Raw genomic sequence first — 13,263 nt, forward strand, 5'->3', positions numbered from 1 at the left:
CTGCCCTTCCAGACACTCCTTGTGTGTAGGGGGGTGATCGTAAAGCTCTCTCCACGTGCTCTCTCTGCTGCCTTCCTGACAACTGGGCTGTGCTGTGTGACCTGAGCTGGGAAGGAGAGCCCAACCCGTTCTGTTCTCAAGTGCCGTGTGCCTCCCTTGGGTGCCAGGGGGCGCCTGATCAGCCAGAGAAGGGGTCTCTGGTCTCAGATGCTTCTTGTGGCCTCCAGGGTGAGGGGCAGGGCGCCAAGGATGAGCTGAAACCAGGCTACCCTCGGTGCCCCATCCCGCTGGGGTCGATGGCTTGAGTCTTGTTCAAGTCTCCCTCCTCCATCCTCCTTAAGGCAGGAGGCTGAGACTCACTCATAACCCAGTGCCCCCCCCAGGGTGGAAAACAGCAGACAGGCACTGTACTTGGATGGAGACAAAGAGTTTCCACTCTCTTGCCTCCCCGATTAGCCACCGTGTCTTGGGCACCCGGCCCCATGGGTCTGCAGGAGGCAGGAGCCGGTGGGAGCCTCGATGTGTGTATGGGAGGGGGCAGGGAGACTGGGGACAAGAACCTTTATTGATTCCCTCCCCCCCCAATTAAACACCTTCGCGTCTGAGGGTATAGGTGAGGCTGGGCATCTGTTCCCCCAAATAAACGGTCGCCTGCCCTCCCCATCCCCCCAGTATGTCTCCTCAGAACTCAGCTGGCCAGTCTCCGGTCAACAGACACTGGTGGATGGTGTATTTTCTTTTCTTCTGATGTCGGGGTGAATCATCTGGTAGGCTGGTCCTGTAGAAGTTACGCCTTCCCCTTAAAAGTGAGTCTCTTACCTTCTTCTGGGAGATGCCAGGGAGAATTCGCTGATCTCATCATTAAAAATATAACTGTAATAATGATAGTGATCTTCGAACTCCCTTCCCCCCCCCCATGTGAGGTGCAGGAAGAACTCACTCAGGGCTTGAGGTACCCCCAGTTCTGTGAATTAGAAACCCTCTTCCTGCATTCTAGACTGGGATGTCACAAGTAACCGGGGGTGAGAGAAATCACCTCCGGCTGGAGAATATTGATAGATGATAGTAGTGATATTCACCATCGATCCTTTGATAGGCAGGTGTCATCAATCATGTTCAGGGTTCTGACAGTACAGTATTTCACTTAATATAATTAAGATTAAAACTCTGGAGGTATTGGAAGTAGCAGGTATTGATGGCTTCAAAAACTGCATTTTGGTTCCAATGGTCACTGGAAAGCTAGGACCTTAGGAAGAACAGAATCTTCTTCTGGAAAAAAGGGGGGGGTGTCTTCATGTCCCGTCTTCAAGAAGCTTTGGATCTACTGCCTCTCATCATCTCCGCACTCTACTACTCATTTTAACCTGGAATGCTCGCTCTTTTTCTCTCTTTCTCTTTCTTTCTTTCTCTTTCTTTCTTTCTTTCTCTTTCTTTCTTTCTTTCTTTCTTTCTTTCTTTCTTTCTTTCTTTCTTTTCTTTCTTTCTTTCTTTTCTTCCTTTCTTTCTTTAAAATGACATAGAGCCGAAGCAGGATAAGGAGAAACAGGATTGAATTTTGATGAGGGTTTTTTTTTTTTTTCTGGATTTAGAGAGCCTTTAAAACCTTCTTCCTTCAGCTTTGAATATGGCATTTAAGAATGTCCAGGAGAGTTAAGGCACAATGGTTTGTTCTTTTACCACACACACACACACACACACACACACACACACACACACACACACACACACAAAGTCCTTCAAGAAACTTTTCAAAATGACACATAAATAACCCAGCATATGAAGACATAACTGTCTTCGACATGCCTGCAACTGAATAGTCTGTGTCCCCTTTGACCCCTTTGCTGTTTTCCAGTTAAAACCATGGGCCTCAGAATCAAAATCAAAAGTTCTCCCAGAGAGGAAAGTCTCCCAGAGAGGTCCCCGTCCCCTTCCAGGGGTGAGGGTCTCTCCCCTCTTTTCTCATGAGAAGAGCTGATTGTACGGGCCTCTGAAATCATTTGAAAGAATGGAATATTAATCAAATCAATCGGAGCTGACACAGGAGAAATATCTGAAAGTCACTAGTAATTTACAACTTCGTTATTAGTTAAGAACCATCCGCCTTGTAGGGTAATTAATAACGCTTAGAGGGAGGGCCCATTTAGAAGCCCTCCCCCCCCCAGCCATTTCCTTTTCCTCTGTCTCTTGAGGAAGGAACGAAGGAAAGGAAGCAAATGAGTGAAGGGGGGGGGGAATACAGAGAGCAAAACTGGAAAAATAGAAAGCGGAGGGGAGAAATTCACCTCCTGGGAGGCCATCACGAAATAAAGAAAATACAGGAGAAGAGCTAGGAAATCAGAAAAAGAATTCTGTAACCAGATGCCTTGAGCCAGCTAGCTAAAGGTTGAATTTCAAATGGCCCAGAAAACCCCATCAAAATGAACAGTACTGCTAAGATATCTCGGGAGGAGCTGTGCCCTGAATCCACGCAGAGCTTGGGGCATTGTCTGTTTTGTTGTTGTTAACAATGTATTTCTTTATAACCTAGAAGCAGACATGTTGCAGGCTCTTTCCCAAATTCCATCCCTGGAGACTCCGACTGGCTTTCATGTCAGCTCCCTTCTTGGTTCTAGACAGCTTCCCACATCCACCCGTCGTCTTACATTGATTATTAGGTTGTTTCAGCCCTACTAAACCACATACCGAAATAATGACTTGTTGAAAAACTATAAATCATTTCAGCATCTGAGTTTGGAAATCCAGTTCCGTCAGCAAGCTTACCATGGAAAAAAAAAAATCTAAAGAAATTCCCAACCTTCTGTTCACTGAGGAGGGAATCTACTTGCTGAACTGTTATTTGTTAAATGGGGGTATTTTATTTTCCAGGTTTGTTTTAAAAGAAAATGAGGGAGGAGGGATCTAAAGAGGGAGAAAATAAAAAGCCTAACTTTGGCAAACTTTATCTGGTCATTATTATTAGCCCTAGTGTTTGTCTCATTGAGCTCAGGCTGGGTTGACAAAAGGTAGCGAGAGATTGAGATTTATTGGTCTCTAAATGAAAAGATTCACTTGATATAAGAGGTTAACTCAAAGTTCCTCCGCAGCCGTGACTAGTTTCTACCAACTCCTCAGTGCAGACAGCACAAAAGCAATTCAAAGAGAATTGGAAAAACACACAGAGACAGAGCCACACAAACACACTTGTTCACAGAAGCCACACACGGTATATTCTCTCTGTCATGTGTCCTGGCGATACATCCTTCCTGCATCTTTCTAGGTGACTAGGATCAGCCAGACCAACTTTACCATCCTTGTATCTTTAGCTTTTCCTAGCAGTCATCAAAGGACTAGGTGAGAGAAGAGAACTTCAGATAATCAAAAAAAAAAATGTTTGTAAATGAGGTAAATGATGGGGGAAGGGAGTGAAACTAGGCAAATTGGTTGGAAATGGATGGAATGGCTTTTCAGTGGATCCAATGGGGACCAGGCAGAATGCAAGTTGGGGGGGGGAGAGAGGGGGGGGGAGAGAGAATATGAGCCGGAGAGTAACGGAGGAATAGAGAGAAAAAGGCATCTAGGACCAGGGATCTCTGGCTAGAAGCAGGCTATGGAGATGCTAATGAGGGAAAATTAACCTTCGGGGTTGGGTCTGTGACATAGGCCCTCCACTGAATGTCTGACCCAGGGACTGCCAGCGGCTTTCCCCGGCACCAGAGAAATGAGATAATCGCCTGAAACCACCAGTTCTGGTGCAGGCTTGTTCTGAGCCACTGTTGTGGAAGGTGGAGAGGAACTAGCAGCTCCTTCAAGGGAAGGAAAAGTGGGGGGAGAGGGGACCAGAACCACAGTCAGGTGCAGGGGAAACATGTCTACTTGGGGTATAGACGGGCAAGTTCCAGGAGTCCGTCCGTCTGGACTGGAGCCTTCAGGGGAGGGAGATGGAGGGCTTGAGAGAAGCGAATGGTCTCTCTCTCTCTCTCTCTCTCTCTCTCTCTCTCTCTCTCTCTCTCTCTTGCTCGCTCTCGCTCCCGTCTGGCACCAAAGGCTTTGGATAACTGGGCCTAAGGCCTAAGTAAGACCATGCCAGGAATACATGGATTTTTAACTCCAGGAATATGGTCACTGGTTCCCCAAGGTTTTTAGCTCAGCTAGAGCAACTGCAAAATGGTATGGGGGTGGGGAAGAGGGAGTAGATACAGAAAAGTTGAAGGGGACAGATAGAAAAACAAGCAAAAAAAATTTCAAAGGGAGATTCTTAGGGGGAAAGCATGGTTTCCTACCACATACACTGACGCATTAAAACACACACGCATACACACACACACACACACACACACACAGAGGGATTTCATTAAACAAACAAGCCAACAAGCAAACACATATCAAAACCACATTTCTTCCTTCTGTCATAGGGAAAGAGCTTGGAAAGCCTGTCGCTTCTGGTAGAGACCCATCAGGCCTCTATTACCTGGATATTCTCCTTCTTTTTTTTTGTCTCTCTGAATTGCCACAGCTCCTCCCACACACACCCCTCCCCAAGTCCCAGATGGAGACCCAGGGGCCAAGATCACGGCGGGGTGACGGGACTCCCAGTTGCAGGCAACGGAATTGCATTTCCAAGTAGAGACATCAGCAAACCACAATCATAGCGACAGTGACAGCACAAAGTTATGTTTAATGTCGGAAGGGGGAAAGGGGAAATATAAAATTAGCACAGAGAAAATGTTTCCCAGACCTTCGTCATAATGTCACAATTAGGGCAGCAGCATGTGGAAGGGATGGGAGGGTGGAGAAGGGGGGGGGTCTACCGCTCTCTCCGAGTCTGTGCCCCTGGCCAGAAGGCTGCCACCAAAATGTCTTCCACCCCAGGAGTCTCCACTTCCCAGGAAGAAAAGGAAAACTCTAGAGGTAGTTCCCCGCAATCATGACCATGCTCGGGAGCCTTTTTCTGGAAAGGAAGGGAGGTTCTAGACTTCCTGTCATCCACTCACTTCATTCTAATCAAGCCACAGCCCCCTGAGCAAAGCGGTTGGAGGAGGTTGAACCTGGAAGGCCCAGCATGGACAGTGTTAGTTCCCTCCCCCGCCCCCTCTTCTACCGTCTCTGGAGCCTCAGGAGCCGTAGGAAGACGTGGAGGGAAAGTAAAGAATTCGTTAATAAATTAGCAGGTTCTCTTTGGAACTGGCTAGCAGCCCTGTCTCTGCAGATATACACCAGCAAGCAAGACCTCACAGTCTTTGCCCGCCATCCTTGGCCAGGAGGGAAACAACCCCAGGCCCACAAACAGGACCAGGGCCAAGGGCAGAGCCTGGTGCACAGACACACTGATGGTTAAGGGTGCGGAAATGGTGTCATTTTCAAGAAAGCAACATTTCCTGCTCAATTCGGGAGAATATCTCCTAAGCTATTTACATTTTGAAAGGAGAGAGAGAGAGAGAGAGAGAGAGAGAGAGAGAGAGAGAGAGAGAGAGAGAGAGAGAGGAGAGAGGCCCTTCTTGCCTGTTGTGGTTATAAAGCATACCATTTTGCCTTTGTCTGGAATCCACTAAATTATCACGGTTATTTTGCAATACAGTTTCCTTCCTTAATGCCAGGCACGGGGAGTGGGAGAGGGGAAAAAAGGCAAATGGAAAATTAATTTTCAAATCATACAAAAATCCAAAGGACTAATTTATAAACTAACTGCATAGATAAAAGTGGGAGATGAGAAACTGGTGGAAAGAGAAAACAAGATGGGGAGGGAACAACCTGATTATTTTAGAATTACTCTATGGGGAGGAGAATCAGGGGGTGGTTCAACTTGAGGGGGGACAGAAAATTGCCATTTTCTGTGGAAGGTATGTGACCCCATAAAACCAGGGAAAAGGTGTTATATTCAGAGGTTGTAATTTTATGCTCTGATTTTTTTTTTTAGCAACAAGTATCACAAAGATCTAAACTAATTGATGGCCAAGTTCCTTGGCCCTTCTCCAAACAGCAATATAGATTCAAGTGTATGTTGCTTAAAACTATTTCTGGAACAGTGTGAAACATGTAATAAAAGTCATTTTATTACATACTGGAGCTCCCCCCCCAAAACATAAATACTCAAATGACACCTGGAAATCTTAGCTTAATACTATTCCTAATGGGTTAAAAAAAATCACCCAGCATCTGAAAGGGAGTCGCCACATAATAAAAATCTAAACTGTTAATCCATTTTAACTCATTCAAAACAGCCTGCGGTTGGCGTGTGGGTGGGTGGATGTGGGTGGGTGGTTGGTAGAGGAGGGGCGCCCCACCGCGAAGGGACCCCCACATCAGACACACTTGTTCCAATGTGGTCTATCTAAACCACATTCCCCTTAAAGAAAGCAGTTCTAGTCTTCAAAAAGGAGGAGGAGGAGGAGGAGGAGGAGGAGGAGGAGGAGGAGGAGGAGGAGGAGGAGGAGGAGGAGGAGGAGGAGGAGGAGGAGGAGGAGGAGGAGGAGGAGGAGGAGGAGGAGGAAGAAAAGGAAGAAGAAGAAAGAGGAGGAGGAGGAGGAGGAGGAGGAAGAAGAAGAAGAAAGAAGAGGAGGAGGAGAAGGAGAAGGAGAAGAAGAAGAAGAAGAAGAAGAAGAAGAAGAAGAAGAAGAAGAAGAAGAAGAAGAGGAAGAGGAAGAGGAAGAGGAAGAGGAAGAGGAAGAGGAAGAAGAAGAAGAAGAAGAAGAAGAAGAAGAAGAAGAAGAAGAAGAAGAAGAAGAAGAAGAAGAAGACAGAAATATTTGCACCTGGAAAAAAAAATCAAAACGGATCTGAAAGTTGCAGCCACACTGCCTGGCACGAGCTCTCTCTGGCCAGGCGACCCCCAAATCACCTCCCCTGCTCCTCCCCACCCCCCCCCAAAAAAAACCCTTCATCCTCCCCAGGGCCTCAGCCTGGCTTTCCCTGGGGCGGAGAGGGGGACAGGCGACCAGGCCTGAGCGCCTCGAAGCAGCTCAGCCAAACCCTCCCTCTTTCCCCTCCCAAGCGGCCCCCCGCACCCCCACGCTGCCCATTGTCCGCGGTGATCGGTGACCCCGAGAGCGAGCGGCTGCTTCAGTCTTTAAAAAGAAAAAATCTGGTCTGCGATCCAGCCCGGGCAAGGCGGGTTCCCGGCCGCCACCCGGTCGTGGTCACGAAGGCTGGCTGCGGGGCGGACAGAGATCTGCAAAAATCCGCCGAGACCCCCCCTCCCCTCACCAGCACCCCCCACCCCACCCCGCACCCCTGATGCCCGCAGCCCCTGACACAGCAGCATTGAAGCCGGGCCCGCAGGTCCCCTGAGGTCTCGGCGTGTGACAGTACTCCACATAGCGGGTAGATGGCACAATTTTCTAACATTTAGAGAGAGGAACCCACGCTGGGAGCAATAAGTCCATTTAAAAGCCCTTTATTTAAGAGGAACAAAGATAACTGACAGGCGCAGTGCGGAGACATCTCAATGAAATTTCCAAAGAAGAGAGAGAGAGAGAGAGAGAGAGACAGAGAGAGAGAGAGAGAGAGAGAGAGAGAGAGAGAGAGAGAGAGAGAGAGAGAGAGAGAGAATGAATATCAGAATATCAGAGGCCGAAGCAAGTGTGAATTCGGAGAGTCTTGAGGCCAAGCACTCTTCCTCCTTGCTGGAGAAAAGAGAAAGATAAAAGACCAAAAGAAAGAAAGAAAGAAGGAGGTAGTGGGGTCAATGGATCTGTGTGGGTTAAGGATCACAGCCCCCCCCCCAACTAAATTCTGAAAATCCACAAGCCCTTAGAACTTTCCAGTGACCCGGGAAGGCTGGGACAGGGACAAGTGGCTGGGGAGAAATAAGATCCGTTTAGAGAAAAAGACTTGAAAGTTTTTGCCTCCCTCCCCCCACCCCCCCCCTCCATCTATCATTTAACAAAAGCTACCTCTGCTTTGGCTTGATGGGGTGGGGGTGGGCTGGGGAGGGCTTCGGGTACCATGTAGGGTCAGTTCTGGGGGGGGTACCCTGGAGTACCCTACATCCCACTGTCTTGTTGGAGAGCAGAACTCTCTGGATCTTAAAGGTGTCTTTTCTGGAATAGCTAAGTCCCCGCCGCCGAATGCCAGGCCTTTGAGATTTGGTCAGGAGGCCACTTCAAAACCAAGAAGGGTGTGAGTTTTGATGTGTCCCAGCAAACCCAAACTGCCCATGTTTGTGTCCCCACCATCTCTGGGTCTATAAGGCAAAGACCACCCCTCCCACATACCTCCCTCCTCTCGGAGCTGAGCAGGCCATACTAAGTCCAAACTGTGGGGGGGGGGGTGCGGAGGAAAGGATGAGAAATGAATGAGTCCCCCTTGACCCTCCCGATCTGGTCTTGTTCACCCCCAGTCCAGCTACGGGGAAGGGGCGCAGCGCGCGCACCCAGGGGTTTCCAATGATTGCATTTGGGTGGGTGCTCGGCGGCGGCGGCGGTGTCGTATTTGCTGGGTAAACCTCCCTCGCGGAGCTGCAAGGCGAATCCCCGTTGATAAATCCATCATTACCGTTTGGATTCAGGGAGTCGGGCGCGCCACTAAATTCATCTTACATTTGTAGCGCTTTAATAGACATTTATTAAATGCTTTTAGAGAGAGGCATGGGGTGCGTGATTGCATCCTAGTTACAGACAGAACATAAAGACTCACGTTAACACCCATTTGCAGGAAGGAAGGCAGAGGTGTATGGGGGTGTGTGTGGTAGAGCTTAGGGATGGAAGCAGAGGTGAAATGGGGAGGGGGTTAGGGGTAGCCTGGTAGGGATTCAGGCAGGAGAGGCCAGGTCGGCGGGAAGTCTCGGGCTGTGGAGAGGAAAAGTAACCTGCGCCACTGGCAGTTCCGAGGTTTCCCTCTCCTTGTCCCGGTCCCCCTCATCTGCTGGGTGTGTGGGAGAGAGATGAGGGGTGTGTGGGGGAGGGGTGGCTCCTATTTTCTCAGCAAGAGTACCACCTCTGATTGTGCTGTCTCCGGATGTCTCTTCCCTTTCCCCTCTTCTCTACCCCACATCTCTCCAACCGCCACTCTTTAGAACAGGCCGACTAAGAAGGAAGCAGCAGGAGCTAGGCCCTCCAAGCTTTTCCCCCCAAGGACGCCTTTTAAAGCATCCTTTGCAGGCCCTGATCTAACCACAGCGCTTCTGAGCTAGGCTGGGCATCCCAGCCGGAGGCAGATGTGCAGGCCTCTCTGCTGGGCAGCCTCCCTGGCCCGACAGGCTGAAGAATTCCCCATCTGCCCCAAGTGCTGAAGCACCTCCCCAAACCGTGGTTGCACCTGCAACCTGGAGGTCTGCCCTTTGCTTAGCCCGCACCCCTGGACTTCAGTCTCAGGGAGCTGGGCCCAAAAGGAAGCCAGAGTCTCCCAAAGGGCCTAACGCTTGCAGAAATGCCTCCAGTGGACTTCATCTAAAGGATCAGACCCCTGAACCCAGGGTCCCTTCCCCCGAATCCATCAGCTCTGCGCTCCGCTAGCACTCTGCCTGTCTTCATAGCCACTGATCTCTCCCTGCCCACCCCCATCCACCCAATCCCGGACAGTAGCCGGCTGGATTGGTGGGGTGGGGTGGGGGGGAGGGATAGACTGGCCCTGGGTAAGAAACACTTGTGCTATCTGAAAGTTGCCATAAGAAAATAAATACAAGTGACATTGTACTGGGCCAAAGCTCATTAGTTCGTTGTCCAGGCCTAATAAAGGAACAGAAGCGCAAATTATAGAGTTCAGCTTCAACACACGCTCTGTCACCCGAGATCAGCGCACAGAGAGCTTGATTCCAATTGCTTCGAACTTGCTGCGCAGTTCGCTCCCCCCCACCACCTCAGTCGCCTCCCCCCTCCTCGCAAGCAGGAGGTTGGGGAGAAAAAATATAGTTCCAGAGGGGGTAATGATCAAGGTTTTCCTCTCGGAAGCCCGCACCACCTCATTTCCCATCAGTAATCCCAATAAAATTAACGTGGTGGCTGCGATTGAAAAGAGGTGGGCCCAGGCAGAACACGCTCTTCCCTTAGCAAAAGGTAAAAGGCAAAAAAAAAAAAAAAATGGCCTTTTGTTCAACTAATTAACGAAGGCCCAACTCCAAAAGCAGATGTGTTTGCTTAGCTAATCACACGCATTTTTCTTTCAAAGAATGTCATTTTGAGGGGGCCATGGTGGGGGGGGATCGGAGAGAGACCACCACTCCCTAAGCCCTTTCGGCCTAGGGGTTTCTCACCCCAAGCTGAATTTAGGCAGACAATCTCACACCTTTCTTCCTCTGGCTCTACCCCCAGAGGCCCACAAAGAGGCAGGAACCTCCCGCTAGCCCGAAGGCCAGACTTGCAAGTCACTAACGGGAGAGGAAAACAACAACAACAACAACAACTTTTAATGACACAGATGCCATATTAAAGGAGGCAGTTTTACCATTCACTTTGAATAGGACGCTAACTTATTAGAAGTGTGTTATCAGAGGGACGATAAGATTTATAACTCCACGAGTCAGCTTTACACCTTAATGACAATAGATTTTTTTTTTTTTAAGAGAGGAAATCTGTTCTCTATTAGAGAGGAGATGAGAATCCCTTCCCAGTTTTCAGGCATTTACAGTCAGATTCAGGACAGATACCAAGCAAACCTTTTGTATCCCCAGATGAAAGATTTTTTTCCCCCCTCTTCCCTTTCCTCTTGGACCATGAAACTAGGTCTCCTGGTTGGGTAAGCACTTTGCTCAGCTTTTTAAACCTGAATAGAAGAGAGAGGAGGGATAGCAGAAAGAACTGGAGATGATGGAGCTGGAGATGGAGTTCCCGCTCCAGTTCACATAAGGGGGGGAAAATATCACCATTTTCTCCATCTTTCTTTACCATAGATAAAACAGTTTTCCCCTAAACCAATACAGTAAGCAAACTTAAAAACAACAAAAACAAACTGGGGTCCTATTACAAACCAACGCCCAGCACTAACTGCTTTAAAATTACTGCATAATTAGATTTAGTTGAATTTCACCATTAATTAGGCAGCCGCACTGCAGGGAGTCTTTGAAATCTGAGAAAACGGGGAAAAAATCATCTGAAGCACTTTTTTTTTAAAACCAACTTCAATAAATCTTGAGGAGGGCTGGAATTCTGAATATACCTTGCTTGCTTCTCTCTCCCAGGCCAGTCAGGGCTTTCCTAGGCCCAGGATAGGGCTTGGAATTGGATGTGGGCAGTGATTCTCCTGATTGATCTACCAGAGCTTTCTGAACCACAGGCCCAGGAAGGACTCTCTCTCTCTCTCTCTCTCTCTCTCTCTCTCTCTCTCTCTCTCTGAGGCCCAGGTGAACCCCTACTGCCCTAAGGCCCTGGTGGCCTCCCACAACCTATTATTAGGCACAGCGCAGGCAGCATATGTGAGTGGCTGCGACCACCCTGCCCGAACAGCAGCTTTCATTCAGTTCTGCGATCGCTTCCACTACCCTGCCAAATCTCATACCATCTCCTGCACACCAAACACCACCACCCCCTTCCACCATCACCCCTACACACACACACACACACACACACACACACACTTCGCCCCAACTTTGACATACAAGCCAGCAAGTTCTGCCCTAGTTCAACGGGGGTTCGAAACCACTCACCCACCCAACCCTCTCCCTCCGCCCTTGAATGAATGAGCACGGGAACTGACCGGCGCCTGGAAATCCTGGCTTCTCTCCCCCCCACCCCCTCTCTCCTCTTCCTTCCCTGCTCCCCAATACCATTCAAATGTGTAAGATCATTCGCGGATGCAGATTGGGGGGGGTGTTATTATAATTATTATTATTAATTTAAAAAAGACTTCTTGCAAGGAGAAGAGATATGCAATCAGCTCTTTTGACTCTAGGGTGGTGGCGGTGGAGGGTTGTGTTGTCCAGAATCGGGGTACGGGGGGGGGGCCAGGGGGAGAGGGTTACAGGCCGCTACCCATCATTTCCCTACGCATTCCTCCTTGCTTTAATTACAGAATCATCGAGGTCTGCACACTTGGCCAGCAAGAGTTTAAAAGAGGGTGGTTTTTTTTCTTTTTTTTCGGCCTGCAGATGGAATGGCCCTTCGCGCACCCCACCCCCCACACCCCCCCTTTTTTTTTTGGTCCCCAATGTGTTTCCTATTACCGGCTGCGCCAAGCCTGGCAGCCGGGCGCTCGCGGTGCATGGGAGACGCCATGTTGGCTCAGCTCAGAGGACCAAGTCAAAAGCGAGCCTCAAGGCAGAGTTTCACACGCTCCGGGTCCCCCACGAACACCCCCCCCACCCCCTCGCCTCCGCCTTCCCGTCACCCCCGGCCCGGCCCAGGCCGGAGCCCGGCCCGCGCGCGCAGCGCCCGGCACCCGGCTCTCCCGGGGCGCTGGGGGAGGGGGATTCTGTACGTGGGGGTGGGGGCTGTGGGGGGTTCGGGGGGGCCGTGCGCTTTCCCATAGCTGCTGCCAGCCCCTCCAGTCCCCCCCACACCCCTCCCCGCAGCCCACCCCAGAGGCGAACCCCTAGCCCCGGACCGTCGCCTGCTAACTTTGAGCCTTAGCTAGCTCCTGGGAGGCCCAGGGCCAGAGCTACTGGAGAGCTAGGAGGGCAGCGAGCCGGGCGGACGGGCTGGGATCCCCCCCCCTGCGCGCGCGCGCGCGCTCACACACACACACACACACACACACACACACACACACACACACACACACACACACACACACACACACACACACCCCTGCCCTCCCTCACCACCTCAGTCCACCCCCAGGGTTGTTTGAAAGTGGCCAAAAGCAGAGATCCTCTCTCTCTCTCTCTCTCTCTCTCTCTCTCTCTCTCTCTCTCTCTCTCTCTCTCTCTCTCTCTCTCTCTCTCAATCTCTCTCTCTCTCCAACGACTATTGTTGCATTTCGCGTCTTAGTGAGTTCTCTCTCACACACCCCGAGCGTCAAGAGAGGAGGGGAGGGGTGGTCAGGTTTGGGAAAAGAAATAAAGCGAGCTCAGATCAGATGGAGGAGAGAGAGAGAGAGAGACAGAAGGGGGGGACCCAGCAAGGAAAAAAGAGACACTTAAAGTCGCCATGTTTAGCTGCTTTTTAAAAGATGTCGTCAATTTCACACAGGACACCCTCGCTGGGTCTCAGCCCTCTTCTTTTGTCCAATTCAGTCCCAGCAAAGATCTTTTGTTCTAACTCAGCATGAAAAGAAAAACTTTCTTTAAATGCAATAAACTTAAACCGAACTCAACACTCCAAACAGATCCTCCTCCGGCCACTCTAAACACATACAAGGGGTTTTGTTTTAAGCGGCTAAAAATTTTTGTGTCCTGGGTATCTGCCTGAGAGACCC

The sequence above is a fragment of the Dipodomys merriami genome, unplaced genomic scaffold (genome assembly GCF_024711535.1).
Source record: "Dipodomys merriami isolate MVZ:Mamm:240054 unplaced genomic scaffold, mDipMer1.0.p SCAF_33, whole genome shotgun sequence".
In the NCBI taxonomy this organism is placed as follows: domain Eukaryota; kingdom Metazoa; phylum Chordata; class Mammalia; order Rodentia; family Heteromyidae; genus Dipodomys; species Dipodomys merriami.